We start from the raw sequence: 16,118 nt of genomic DNA on the forward strand, positions 1-16,118 counted from the left end.
CAGATATTCATAACACATTGCAACAATCCTGAATAAACATTTCAGTCAACCTGGTAAATACTTATTATTTTTCTGGACTACCTAGTATTTTTAAGCACTTTCAGTTAAACTTTGGGAGAATAAATGCTTTAATCTTAATTTTGAAGTTTTGCAGTATTTATTGCTGTCCAATTTCTTTTGGAATGGTATTCCAGCAGACTGGTTCAGTTTTGCCAAATGCCTTCTCACTACAAGTTGTCCCAAAATATGACTTTAAGAGAGATGCATCATTATCCTTATTTGTTTCAAAGCCACAGAAGGTATTTCTATCTCCTGGTGTAGAAGATATCAGGGGCATATACATTGTTTACATTTTCTGATGAGAAAGTCAAAAGAAGACAAGCTACCCTTCCTCTTATGGGAAACCTATTTTCCTTTTATAACAGCAGTTAGTGGCAGGCTCTATGGTCTACTAAAAAGGGTGAAATGGCATATTTTGTTAAAAGTTGTCTGAAGTAATGGGTGATTACAGACAGTTTTAATGAGATGATAGACATTATGTACTTTAGCTTAGGTAGGAGTACATTTTTGTCTAATGCCTTTTTGCTGCAAGACAGAGTAAATTTGATATTTTGCATGTTTTAGTTGTAATATATTATTGAATATTTTCACTGTATGAGGCCTGAATGACAGAGTAGGGACCATATGAGTACTTAAATATTTATTGACTGCTTTCTCTGTGTGAGATTGAATGACAGAGTAGAGTCCACATGAATGCATAGATATTTTGCTTTTGAAGAATTGGTTGTCTTACCCAGTGGGTCAGTTACTGAAGAGTAAATTAATTACTGGAATGAAGTTTCAAGTTTTTCAAGTTTCCTTTCACCGCAACAATTCTTGGATGGTACAATCTGGGCCATGTTACTAATGAGAATTACAGTTTTATGGGCCCAAACACAGAGTCTCTTGAATGCATATATGTGTCTTCATTTCCCATATATATTTCTTCAATTTGGCAGATATTTTTTTACTCTTTACCACCATGTCATATCAACAGACTTAATAAATAACCTTAAGAGTCAGGAGATATGGTCTAGTATCTGTTAGGTCCACATTTCAGTTGAACTGCGTGGAGCTTCTGTGTACCACATAATATGCAGATCACTCAAAATAGCTCATTAGCATTACTGTTGTATACCAATGTATGACAGCTTTTATGACATCATAATATGAAGTAACTACACAATTCTTTGCAGTTAAGGTTGCCTTAATTTAGCTTTACCTCCCTCTAAATGATTCTACTGAATATGTGATTCATCTTAATCTGGAACTTTTTAATATTATCTACAGTCAATTCATTTTATGCTTACTATTATGGGGGTGTGGTGCTATGGTTGCTTCCGCTCTTTTTCTGACATACTGCTTCTTGAATCCTGGATCTACTAAGCTTGTTACTTCTTGATGGAATCCCTAGGTCCAGCTATTCTTATTGAGGATATGGATTTCTCACTATTTCTTAACCCATATTGCTGAGAGACCATCTCATGATCCACATCTTGCCAAACCTTTAGTTTTCCTTTTATAAATAAGGTTGTTAAGAAAATAGTCTGTACTCAGATGTATTGACATACACCTCACTGTCATTTAGATCTTTTTCAATGCATTTCTACATCTAGACATAGTAGTGAGATGGTCCTTTTCAAAGTGTTACTTACATTCAATCAACATTTGTGGTTTGAGCTTGCTGCATTGGATTTCTTAGCTTTTATTTTCTGTCACAGATCCATGCCAGTAGCACTCACTGCTGTTGTGTGCAGAATTCTACAGCCATGGTCCTCCTTGGAGCATTATACTTTAGCCATATCACTCCTATGCTATGAGCCTGTGTTAAATTTACAATCAAGATGTTACATCATCAGGCTGTTCACAACCTGCATCATGCGTATTTGAAAAAGCTACTGACACCCTTACCATTAATCTTTCTAACTCTGCTTAGCTGGTGTTGGGGGTTAGTGATTCCCAGCATACACTTAGAGATATAGGCTCCCTATTAAAATGTTGGCTCTAGAAATGCCAAGTTCTGAAAAGCTGAAAAAAAAGATCAAAAACACAGAGGACAGTGAATCTTGAAAATTTGTAATCTCCATAAAATTTCTTTGGTGGGGCAAATCACCTTGCACCACTCATATGGGTTGCAGCCTCCCCATCCTCCGAACTTATATATACCAAATATGAGATTGTCATGCCTCAGAGAAAAGGCAGTATTCTAAGAAATGGCATTTTGATCTTGATATATACAAGTCTAACCTTTTGGCCATTTGGTTTCCATGTTTTGGGACTCACCCTAGCTGGTCCCAACATTTCAAATTGTTACAGGTAATATATTTATAAATCACTGCTGCCTTAGCTTTGGATGTGTTATTATGAGCAGTAATTTAGGATTAACTTAAAACAATTTGTTTAGGAGAACTTGTTTTTATTGTGGTTAAGAGTTTTAACAGTTTTAACAATACTTTTAAGTATTTTTCATTTGCTTTTCAAGTTGCTTACTTTTCTATTTCTTCTAAGTAGATCAGTGTTTTGATTCCACTCATTAAATCATTAAAGCATAACACAGTGAGCTATTCAGTTTTTTAGTTGTGTTTCCCATTTGTAACATCTCATACAAATATGAAAACAGCTCAAAATAATAACAATCCTTAGTGCTTCAGATTAATGCATGCAATTCCAATTGCCTGACACAGTGTATGTTAGCCCAGAATGCTTTGGACTGTTTTATTGATCTGCGCACATTTGTTATTTTACCACAATATCTAAATAGAAAGCTGAGTTGGAAGAAAGAGAAAGTATGCTTTTCAGCTATTTTTGCCTAACAAGTGTTATTTTTTCTGACTTGAGAATTAGCAATTAAATCCTACTGTGTAGTTGACAAACAGCTCTAAACAACAGAGACCATTCCCGTGGCACTAAATTAAATTATGCTTGGGATATAGCAATGATTTACTTATACAAAAATCATTAACACAGAAAACATTTTTCTTTCCATTCAGGAAGATTTGTGCATTGGATTTTACATCTAGCATCAGCACTGCAGATCAATTTATTTATGTATTTATATTTTCTGCTCATTGGTTGGATCACGAGTATCACATAATTTTTATAGAAAACAGAAAATATTTTACATGGGATTTTATATATTATTATAATTATGTACTTGTTTCATGCATTTAAGGGGTCTAGCAGCTTGGAGAATACTTTTGCCAGAACAAAACAGATCTAATTACAAAATCACTTGTTTTGTTTTCTTGAAAGTGTTTTTCTTTTTTTTTTCTCTTGAGCTCTTCATTTTTTTAAGTATTGGACATGAAGGGTTATCCAGCATTTCTTTCATTCTCATTTTGACTGCTATTAATGTAACATCTGTATCTAATAAAAGAAACACTTACGCTTTTCAAATTCTGGCTACAGTTTCGTTTTGTCAGACTTAATACTGCTATTCCTCTAGAGTACCTGCATCAGGAATAATGCAAAATGACATAAATGGTGGAAGACATAAGAATTAATGTAGGTTTATTTTCTTTTAAGGAAATTTTTGATGACAGAGCCAGTGTGTGAGGACATCCTCGCAGAAAAATTGCAGAACATTCTATAGAAATGTAGCCTGAAGTGTGACGTAATGTACTGCTATGGTACCCAGGTTTCTTTAAGCATCTCAGGATGTCGTAATATAGACTGGAACAAATTTCTGAATCATTGTAACATTTATGTTTTCATTAATTAAACATTGTATACAACATATAAAGGAGGCAGGGATATTTCCACAGCAAAACTGTTTGAAAAAGAAGTGGGCATTCACAATGCTAAACCAGAAAATGGACAGTCTTGTTATTTTTTTTTTTTTATCTTTTTCTTGTTTTTGATTAGTTCATATCAGAAAGTAAAGCACAATGCATCTTTAAGGCATTCCAAAGGGGAAAGTAAACTGCATGTATTCTGCTGTAATTTGTTTGGCAATGATATCCACCAATCTACACTTCTAAATCACATCTGATTCCTGTAGTGACCCCTACAGCCACAACCATCTGTGGAATTTAATAGGCAAGGAGGGAATGGAAGTAGGATGCTATGCCTTTCATCTGTATCACTCACATGTATACACACACACACACACACACACACACACACACACACACACACACACACACACACACACGCATATCACATACTAACCCATGGACAATTTGGATTCATTAATTTATCTAACCCATGTCTTTACGATGTTGGAGGTAAGGGGGGGCACCAAAAAGAAACCCTCTTAAATACAGGCAGGGCAAAAAGCCTTTACACCAAAGAAACTCTGGCCATGAATTGAACTAGAGAACCTTTCACTGTAAGGAAACAATGCTATTGTGCCCTTGATCTACTCTGAAACATTATGCTAATAAAATTATTTTTCCCATACTTTCTTAAACTATGGTTCTATATGCATATATAAAACATATTTTGACATGCAAGTCCTAAAAGCTTAACAAATAGTTCTAAGATGTCAGGCAGATGACAGAAATTCTCTAAAGCACAAAGTCAACTATGCTAAAATCTCTGGTTTGCAAATGGAATGCCTGCAAAGTGCTTAGAATGCATTTAGTCAGAAGATGTAATTATTGCAAGGGAGAAATAAATAAAGTACTTGTTTTTCTGTTTGACATCAGCCAATTAGGAAAAAAAAGCTTAGTTCAAAAAAGTCTTCCAGGTTACTCCCCCCTCTGCATCCCTCCATGAAATAGCTACCAGCATAAACCCCCTGAACTGTTAACAGTTCCTAGTGGTGCTCACTTAGGCCAAAAAATACAGCCTCAATGAGCCCCAACAATATACTGTATGACGCCTCTTAAATACCTGGAAACATGACCTGTCAGGGCAATTTGAGTCACTTTTCAACTATAGCATCAGAACAAGCTTTGTACCATAAGAATGGAAGACTAGAATAGCTATTCCACTTCACAAGGATGGACCATCAACTGACCCCGGAAACTACAGACCTATTAGTCTGACTAGTCTAATATAAAGCCATGGAATGAATTATCATGGAAATGCAAGAAAAACATAAGCAACCTTCAGACACTGAAACCAACCAGTTTGGCTTTGTCAGGGAAAAATCCTGCCTACTAAACCTGGTGGACTTTTTTGAGTAGGTCACCAACGCAATGGATGAGGGGAAAATTGAGCCTACCACCTACTTGGACCTGGCTAAGATATTCAATACAATACTTCACTCTGGTATAGTTGGCAAACTCAAGAAATGGAGCATAAACCTCTACATAACTCACTGGATTGCCAGCTGGCTCACAGACAAGTCCCAGGAAGTCAGGACTGGTGATACCATCCCCACCAGGAGACTGGTCACCAGTAGGGTACTTTGGGGCTTTTTGCTGGGGCTGCACCTACATGGCATTTATTTCTCGGAGATAAAGGGTAATGTCAAGGGCCTTTGGCTGACCAAGTTTGCAGATGATGCAAACTGGGAGGTACCACAGATCCCTCCCCATGACACAAGCATCTTACAAGAGGATCTAACACAGACAAATAACTGATGCCAAAGGTATGGGCTAACACTCAATGCAAAACAATGAATTGTAGTGCCTTTTGGGAAAACTGCCACTCAGGCTAATTACTCCATTGATAAGACACCCCTAAGAGTTGACCCAGTAGTCAGAAATCTGTGAACATATGTAGACAGTAACGTGGCCTTTGACCAACATGTGACCAAAGTAGCAATAAAATCATTCTATGTCGCCCAGCTTAATGGTATGGCATCCAGATTCAAGGAAGTCATAGTGCCACTTTATTCAGCCCTTATCAGATGCAATATTGAGTATAATGCCCCCTATGGGATGTACCTGATCAGACATATGCAACAGTTGGAATGCTCACAAAGGTTCCTTGCCAGGATAATCCATGGTATAAACACATTGCGTATACAGATTGCTTTAATGCCTTATCTCTATACTCTGTCTCCCACAGGTTACAGAGAGGCGATCTATGCCTGACATGCAAGGCATCCTCAAATCCATCTCTGATGGACCTTTTGCACATCCACAAAATGAACAGTTGTAAAATCACTAAGATCCAAGGATTTAAATTTTGCTTGTAACATAAACAAGACATGTTGGCAAGACAGATATTTGTCCTCATGCTTTGGAACAGGTTCCCCATCCACATGAAGCAGAGTCCATCCTTAACCCTATTTAAGTGTAACCTTGACCAATGGATGTGAAATTGGAAATTCAGCCCTGGTCTGGCTCTTATGTCTCTGATAGACAGAGGCAGACAGTAATACCCAAACTAACATACCTCCCATAACCTCTAGAAATGTCCTAACTAACATACTCCCTCCTAATAAATGTCTATTATACATAGGGACACAATTGGGTTGGGTTGCATGGCTAGGCCTATAAAGGCCTGGTGGTCATTAGCCTAGTATATTCCTATAAACCTAAGTAAGGAATGAGAAACTTTGTAAATGGTAAGTAATAGTTAAGAAAAGTGTTGCATATGTTTAATAATCAAAGGCAACTTGGCATATATTTACTCCAGAACAAATGGATGTATATAGATTTTCCTGGTAAAACAATAGCAAAAAATATTAAAATAAAATTATGAGAAAAATGACAAAATACATGTTTCTAAATACAGAAATAAACACTCTAACAAATGTGCATTAGAAAATTATTTTCTGGAGGTGGAGAAAAATATGATACAAACAGGGGTATATAAACAGATACATAGATGGGGATAGTCAGAGTGGTCATGACCTTCAAAAAGGATGGATGGTGTGAACAACAGTGAAAAAAACAAATAATGGATGAGGTATATCACTGAAGAGACACACTTTACTTGAATGGTATCTGGATGATAAACTGCGGAATGTACTTTAAAGAGAAATTTACTGAAATTATTTTAAAAATCTTAGAATACATTCTTAAAACCGCCATTTCTTCTCTACAATAAACTTGGAACATAATATAGTGCATGGAGCAATACTGGGGAAAAAGATAATGGATGAGATATATCACTGAAGAGACATGCTTTACTTGAATGGTATCTGGATGATAAACTGTGGAATGTACTTTAAAGAGAAATTTACTGAAATTATTTTAAAAATCTTAGAATAGATTCTTAAAACTGCCATTTCTTCTCTACAATAAACATGGAACATGATATAGTGCATGGAGCAATATTGGGGAAAAAGATAAACTTGTTAACAGCTTCATTAGCACAAGGCCTGATCACAGCAGTGCATGGGAGGTGCTTAATTATTGATTACTGCCCTAAGCATTGTTATAATCGGGTCTTGCACTAGAGACTAACAGCTGACATTAGCACAAGGCCCGATCATAGCAGTGCTTGGGAGGTGCTTAATTGTTGATCACCTCCCTAAGTGCTGTTACAATTGGGTCTTGCACTGGAGACTAACAGCTGACAGTGCAAGCCAACTAAAAACAGCAGCAGAAGGTAAAACAACTTTGTTTCTCTCTCTTTTTCTGCTGTCCATACCTCTTAATGGTCCTTGGGTTTGCCTCAGATTCTAGCTCTGTCCCTCATAATTTTGTTTTTCTGGTAAATTACTTAGAATTATAATAAGTCAGTAATGCCAGACATTAGAGTTTCATACTTCTTTTTGCTCAGAAAATGCATGCTGATGCAACACCTGTTTTTCTATTAACTTCTTAAGTGAGTAAGAGCAATATTTTACAGCTGCTCCTGATTTTGATCCTTAGACTCCACATTATTTTTGAATTGGTTCAGAATTCTTAAACAAAGAAGCTGAGAGGTGTGCTGCTGTCTATTTTGACAGACCTAAGTGTTTAAACCACTAAAACACTTTGTGCTCCTGCACTTTTTTCATTACTGGCAGAAAAATATCCATGCATTACATAGAATTATGATCAGATCATCAGACCTGGTCATAACCTTTTCTTATGTATTTCCAACATGGATGCCTAGATTCTTTTCTCAAGCTTCACTTTGTTCTTCTCCCAAAACTCTTCCCTCTCTTCAACTTCCTTCCTTCCTCAGTTCTTCCTTCCTCAACTATTTCATTATATTGAAAATGAGAGCTTAGGCATACAATTCAGTACTAATCATAAATGTAGTATTGTATTAGCAACTGAACAGAAAAGGAGAACATTAACCTTTGTCTGGGGTTTGAACCTAGGATCTCCAGCATTCGTCACTGACAGTGCACCAATAAAGAGCTCCTGAGTGGTTAGGTACCTGATTTCCACCAAAGAGCAGTTTCCCCTTAAAACTAGAAAATCACCATAATGGGGATTTTGTTTTAAATACAAAAGCATCCAGTGCTACATCCTATACAAACTTTATTTATTTTTGTTTGGGGCATACATTTCTGTTCAGCCTCTTACCCTCTCTATTCTCACTTTTCATATTATCTGCCTACCTGCAATATACTTTTCTATGTTTTGCATGACCACAGTCAAGTCCTGAATAATTTTGATACCTTTTTTCCATCCTTCAGCTTTACTGCCCTATTTCCCTTTATTCTGTGTTATATTTTTTGCACTGTCTCTAATTTTCAGTTTCATTTCATCTACCAGCACTGTGTTAACATTATACCTGTTTCTTACGTCATGAATCTATTTGTAGGGCTGTGTGCTCTCAATTTTCCATATAACTAGTACTATTCATTCCGCACCTTTCTGCTTCTTTTCCACCCTCCTCCCATTACCAGCTGATACTTCCACCATGGTGCCACCCTCTGAGCTAGATTTGTCATATATTGGCTACTGCCCAGACTTGGACTCCTTTCTTTTCCTTCAGGCTCTGGGTGCTCCCCTGGCATACTGATTGTGTGCCTCTGATCTCAGATGAGTGTGTTATTCTATCTTTTGGTTCTCTTCATGCTCCCTTCTTTCTCTTGCATTTACTTTCCACCTATCCCTTTTGCCTTCTCCTATTTTGTTATAATTGTTGATCTTCTACTTTGTCCTTCTCCATTACTTCCATCTTTCTTTATCCAGCTTTTCCCTTTTTCATTTTACTCTACCCCATAGCTTACAGTTACAACATAAAATAGATACAGGAAGCATAGAGAACTAGATATTTCCCCCCTTCTCCTGGCTGTGTTGTTATTCCTCCTGTTAAATTCCATTTTTCCCCTTAAAGTTCTTCCTTACAATTTTTTTCTGGCTAAACACTCCTCGCAACTGCCCCCTGATTTTGAAGAACATCTCTGATTTTGCATCACATTTTAGCTCTGTCCCTCATTATTTCTGTTTTAATTTTGTAATAAATTGCTGAGGATTACAATAATTTCAGACATTAAGAGTTTCATATTTCCTGTTGTTTAGAATGTGCATGCTGATGGTAAACTTGTTTTTCTATTTAAATGAATTAGAGTAAATCTGGCTTCCCATTAGTTTTACTTTTCTCAAAAATTCTTGAGTAGAAAAGTTGACAGGCTTACAGCTAAGAGTATCTCTAAATTTTGTGTAATGCAGGAGCCCTTCACTGGCCTTTCTTTTAATCTGTGCCTTTTTTAACTGCAGTTCCTTATTTGCACACTCCAGTCCTCTCATTTTTTAACTGTTTCTTTCCCTTTTTGCTATTTGTCTTCTTATTCCTTGGTTATTTTGTATTTGTTCCCTGCCCAGGAGCCAGTGTAAACACTATTAATGGACAGTGCAACACTATATTCTATCAGAGAGTATCACAGATAATAAAGTAAAATGTTACAGTACCTTCAACAATCTTTCTCTGTCCATCTTCACCAGTTCTACATTGCTGGCTTCTTTTTTCCTTTCATTGACCACTCTTGAGCTAGACTTACTCTGCTATGCCTTCATCTAGGTCCATCTCCGTCTGCCTAGTCCAGCACCGATCATGCAAATTCACTTTATTATCTAATTCAGTGTCTAACTGTATACTGTTTCCTCCTTGACTGGTCCTTTTATTCCTTATGTATGCATCTACCTCCTTTTGTATTTCCCCTTGCCTCATTATGCCTTCCCTTCCTTTTCCAACTGTGTTGCTACATATTCTATATTGTCTCTCTCCCACTCTTTCTACTCAGCTTTGGACTATGGTGCAGTCTGTTCCCATTACAGCTGTGGTATTTTTAATGCACACTAAGCAAAATCTGCCACTTTTGACACCAGTCTCCAATTTTTACTCTTCATGTTGTACCTTTTGGTATAGGTGGGACCATAGATTTAGGGCGCTGAAGGTTACACTCCATTTTTCATGATGTTCCTATGCATGTGCTGTCACTCTTTGCACCATTACATCTTTCAGTCATGCTGGACAGGAACAGACCAAGACTTATACATTATAGTGTGACTACACTGTGACCACATATCACTGTACATTCATCATTTGTGCCTATGATATCCTGGCATTAGCTATATATTGCCAGGCCTAGATCCTCTTGTGCAAACACAAGTCTCCTGAGTCACTGACCACTTACATGACTAAAGAATTAAACTGCTTTTGCACTCAGTAAGATCAGTCAATGAAACAAAAGAAAAAAGATTGTCAGGATTAAAGCAGACAGTGATTAAATATGCTAAGAACAGCACATAGGTGTCACATTGGTGAAACATCATCTGTGAAATGTGTCTGAGAGAAAGATCAGTCAGTAAGGACATTATTTTGAGACAGGGCTTCTCTTTGTTGTTTGATTTTAATATTTAAGTAAATGGTAAGTGTATTCAAATGTGGTGTGGAAAAAAGAAACTAATATGGAATTCAGATTTAAGTAAGGTTTGTTATGTACAACATGGAAAAAGCTTAGTTTGTAACACGTAGTTATAAGAGGGCTGAAGTCTCCAAATTTCTAGATTTATACAGTGTCGTATACACTTCCCTTGTGAATGTGCAAAACATGTTAGATGTGGTCATGATTACCCATGCCTAGGTTGTGGGTTGCCTAAGTATGTTGGAGCTACACATAATGTCAGATTTGTCAGAGTATATGCAGACACCATACAGTTTGCTTTCAGTTCATGAGATGCTGATTCTGACATTGACTAAAACAAAGAACAAAAAGAATAACATGAAACACAGTTTTAATAGGGATAATTTCACACAATAAATATATAGGCAAAGGTTTGGGTTACTGAGTATATTTATCCCAGAGCCCTTGAGAGGTTGCTGAGTCAATAAAAGAGTGTTATACCAAGTGGGTATAGTAAAATGGATAATCTAGAACATAGGACAGGGAACTGTTGTCATAAAATGCTTTGTAAAGGGATTAAGTAATTGTTACAGGGATGAATGTGAGAAAGAAACTATTCTACTTCTGTCAATAAATGGCTATTGCACAGCCCACCCAATGTGCAAGGACCATGCATTTTCCTCTAAAGCCAGTTCAAGTTCATCATCTTTTGGACAGAACGTATGATTCCAGGGGCTGTCCAAGAGACTGGCAAGGAATCTTTTGCCAATATTTCTTTGGTACTGTCTTTGTAAAATGCAGATTTATGGTTAGGGAGTACACCACAAAAATGCAAACATAAACCTAGTTATGGGTGTAACTCCAGAGGAATTTGGCAATAATGCTACAGTCGATGTGGAAATTAAAAAAAAATAGATGAATCAGAGGGTAATCAAATTCTTGTTGTGAAATATGGTATAAAAAGAATGAAAATTCTAGCTGGCAAGAAACATAACTATTAAAAAAACTGGTTTGTAACGTCTAGTTGTAAGAGTACTGAAGTCTTCAAACTACTAGATTTACACAGTCTTTTATACACTTCCCTTGTGAATGTGCAAATTATGTATTCTGCAGTCATGATTAAACAAGTCAAGCCAATCAATAGTGCACTTGTTTGAAATCCTATAGCTTGAAGTACAATTCAGCAATATGCAAGTGATGCATGGTTTGTGTTAAGAATCTAGAATGACCATGCAAAGGGAGTGAATTATGCATATTAAACAAATAAACAAACAAAAAAACTGCAGTAGCAGATCGCATCTCTCCTGACATCCAAGTTTCATATCCCAAAGGAATGACTAAGCCAGTGGGCTTTCACTCCATTCACTTCTTGGGAGGACTGAATGGATCAATAAGGTCATCTTGGAGAGTCTTGATGGTCATTAAAGGGCTGGGGACAACAGCACAACAGTACAATAGCACTCAACCCTTACTGAAAGCTAAAAAATTGGTGGGATGAAGATCCAGAATTCTTGCACTTTGTTTTACATGGTGAAATGCCCATATAGCATCCATTTACTGTAGACTTAGACCATAGATCTTAATCTTTCTTAAGGTTCTTTATTTTGATCAGAAACTGCTCCAGTTTGTTTTTTTTTAGAAAGTACCACACAAGCTGATACCTATGGAGTAAAACAAACAAACAAAAAAAAAAAACTCTGGAAATCAAGGTTAACCACAAACAGCCTCTACAGTCCAGCTGATCATGGTCATATATCATAACACTGAAGTAGCAATGTTGCAATGTTGTACTACAAATAGAACCATTTAAATCGGTGTGTTTGTAGTTCCATGCAACCTAACATTTCCTGCTACTTATGCAAGTAAAATATAAAAGTAAAACTATAGTATTTATACTAAGTGAAAATAAAACACTCACTCTTTCTTCATCACCATTCCATACCAAGGATGAAACATTTGAAAACCATTGTGAGTCTTTTAGCATTGTTTATATTTCTCAGACATCCTGTTGCAATGCTCATTTCTTTTTTCATGCTATTTAAAAGGCTTCAGCTGGACTGACATGTTCGATTAATATTACTTTTCTTTTGTACTTTCCTAGACTAAAGCTAAAAAAAATCTAGTTTTATACTCAGTAGGAAACATTAACACCCCTGTACCTTCTACACAAATTATATCTCCTTAAAAACTGGCACTGTCATTAGTGACCATGACACATTCATGGACAATGAGCTCTCCTTTGACCACCACTTAGTAACTATTATTTGGACATTGTTTTACCTAGCTCCACTAATCAGTAATGGTATATCTTTCAGATTCAAGAAGATATTGTCCTGCCCTCTCCACCCTAATCTGACCCATAATAGATTATAATGCCCTCTTGGCATTTAACTGTCCAAACATTGTATGCCTCAAAACACAGTAAAGATTCTTGATAAATAAAAAATATATATCAGGCATGAGTTCCTTGATCTGTACTGAGCATCTAAAAACTCTAACAATGTACGCTTTTCCCGAAAGAATCTTATGTGATGACTTCAGTTTGGCCTAACAGGCAGCAAACTATTTAATTCTGTATACTTTGTATACGTTCAAAAACCTGACAGTATCATCAATAAGTATATACAACTACATTGAAATATTATCAAAACCTGTGTGCTGAATACTTATCTTTCTCAGAGGAACCTTAACCTATGGAGTAAGCTCGCACTCAGGACACAAAGAAATCCACAAAGCAGATTTGGCCTAAGTACATTGACCAAATGAAAGAAGAGTAATTCCTAGAAGGTTAGAGCCCTTGCCTCTGAAATAAACAAACAACACAGGAGCTTAATAATGCCCACCAAAGCTAAGTTTGAGGTTAAAATAGCTATCCAAACCAAAGACAATCACAAGGCATTTTGTAGTTATGTTCACAATCTCAAAAGCACAACTAAGCAATGTGCTGAACTGTTTGTGAATGATGTTCCCTACACTGAGGCAGAAGATACAGTGAATTTGCTGGCTAACAAACTTAGCTGTAAGTTTACCCTTATTTCATCTCCATGTGTCACTCGCAATATACCTGATATTGGCTCATCTTCAACTATCACACAAGACCAAGTCCTAAAAGTGCTATAAAAAATCTAAAAATACTGCATCAATGGGTCTAATAATAACCCTGGATGCGTAGTAAATAGCACAAAACATGATTTAGCCACACCCTAACAACACTGCCCAAACTCAGCCTCCATACATGTTTTTGTACCAAGAAAATGGAGAACATCTACAGTCATTCTTCTGCATAAAGGGCAACCTTCCACTGGTCCAGGCAATCACAGACCCACAAGTCTAACCATCCTCATAATGCAAAACCATGGTAAAACTTAACATGGCACTATCAGGACATAGAGAACCTCCAAGTACTTTACTTGTCTCATTTTGGATTTGTCAAGGGCAGGTCATGCTTACTCAACCTAGTTGATTTTTTTGAAAGGTTACTAAAGCAATGGATGAAGGCAGAACTGTACACACCATATACCTTGACCTAGCCAATGCCTCTGACACAATTTCCCACTAAGCCATAGTAGAAAAGCTAAACAAACTGGGAATTTGTCTATGTCATCCACTGGATTGACAACTGGATCACAGATAGGACACAAGAAATCAAAGCAGGGAAATTCAACCTCACAAAGAGACCAGTCACCATTGCAGTCCTGCAGGGTTCTGTGCTGGGACCTCTCCTGTTTGGCATCTACTTTTCTGAAGTAAAAGCAAATATTAAAGGGCTCTGTCTCAGTTTGCAGGTAACTGCAAGCTAGGTGTAGTCAATGAATCCACAAATGACTTAGCCATCCTGCAGGAAGGATTGTTCCAAATAAATAACTGGTGTCAAAATCAAGGACTGAAACTAAATGAAAAAAAATGCATTATTGTATCCTTTGGAAAGTCATCTACCCCAGAGAACTACTACACTGACAATATGATCCCGTTGTTTGGGTTTGGGAACTTATGTGGACAGTGACCTAACTTTTGACCAACATGTGTCCATTGTTGCAAGAAAGTCATTCTGTATTGCACAGCTTATAAACAAAGGGATTGTGCCTAGATCTGGGGATGTCATTTTCCCCCTTTAGTTAGCCCTCATTAGGCCAATCATTGAATATAATGCCCCCTTTGGTATATATATCTGTCTAGACGGGTCTACTACTAATGCCCGACACGACGATTCCCCGACAGAAAACTCACCGACGCCAGATGACCGACAACACACAAACCCGACACAAACCCGACAACGCAAAACACCGAACATCACTACACGACACGGGCGTAAACAACACGCGACACTACATAGCATACACACTAGCCCTGACCCAAACCCTAACCCTAAGGTCCGACACTATCGCACACTTCACCTACCTGCACCCTAACCCTAACTCACTTAACCCACCCCTAGCCCAAGCTCCGACACTAGACACATCACCTACCTGCACCCTAACCCTAACTCACTTAACCCACCCCTAGCCCAAGCTCCGACACTAACGCACACATCACCTACCTGCACCCTAACCCTAACTCACTTAACCCACCCTAGCCCAAGCCCGACACTAACGCACACATCACCTACCTGCACCCTAACCCTAACTCACTTAACCGTCCTAAACTACAGTCCCTCACTAGCACACTTACCTTACCGAACCATACCTCCGACACGAACACACACTCACCTTTCCCACAGCCTAACCCGACATCCCACAATCTCGATCACTTACCTGACCGCTCCTAACTCCGTCACCATCGCACACTTACCGCGTCGCGATCGCACATTCCCTTGTCGGTCTTTCCGCTGTCGGCAAATCATCCTGTCGGTACACTTACCTGTCGGTCATCTGGCGTCGGTGAGTTTTCTGTCGGGGAATCGTCATGTCGGGCATTAGTAGTAGACCCGTCTAGACACATACAGCAACTGAACTGCCCATGGATATACCTTACAAGAATAATAAAAGTCATAACAACATGTCCTACATGGACCAACACAAAGCCCTATTACTATATTTGCTATCATACAGATTGCTAAGAGGTGGCCTGTGTCTGCCATACAAGGCATCCTCCGACCCAATACGGATGGATTAGCAAGTCAAATGACATTAGAAATACTTGGTCTATGGATCAAAACCACTTCTTCAACATCAACAGAACAGAATAGTTTGGAGGGACAAGTATATCTTGCAGAAGATATAATTGTTCTAGAACAGACTCCCCATCCACATAAAACAAAGTTAATCCAAGTTTATATTCTAGCACAACTTGGTCTATGGATGGGAAACAGAAGATTTACCCCAGGACTACCCCCTGTACTACTAAAGGACAGTTGCTGCTCCTAAATACTTTATCCCATGCACGGGCCCATTCACATTATCTATAGTATAATCCCAGTTATTCTCATTAGGGGTACTATATAATTATC

This window comes from Protopterus annectens, chromosome 9.part0, assembly GCF_019279795.1.
Source record: "Protopterus annectens isolate FY-2018-M chromosome 9.part0, PAN1.0, whole genome shotgun sequence".
NCBI lineage: Eukaryota > Metazoa > Chordata > Ceratodontiformes > Protopteridae > Protopterus > Protopterus annectens.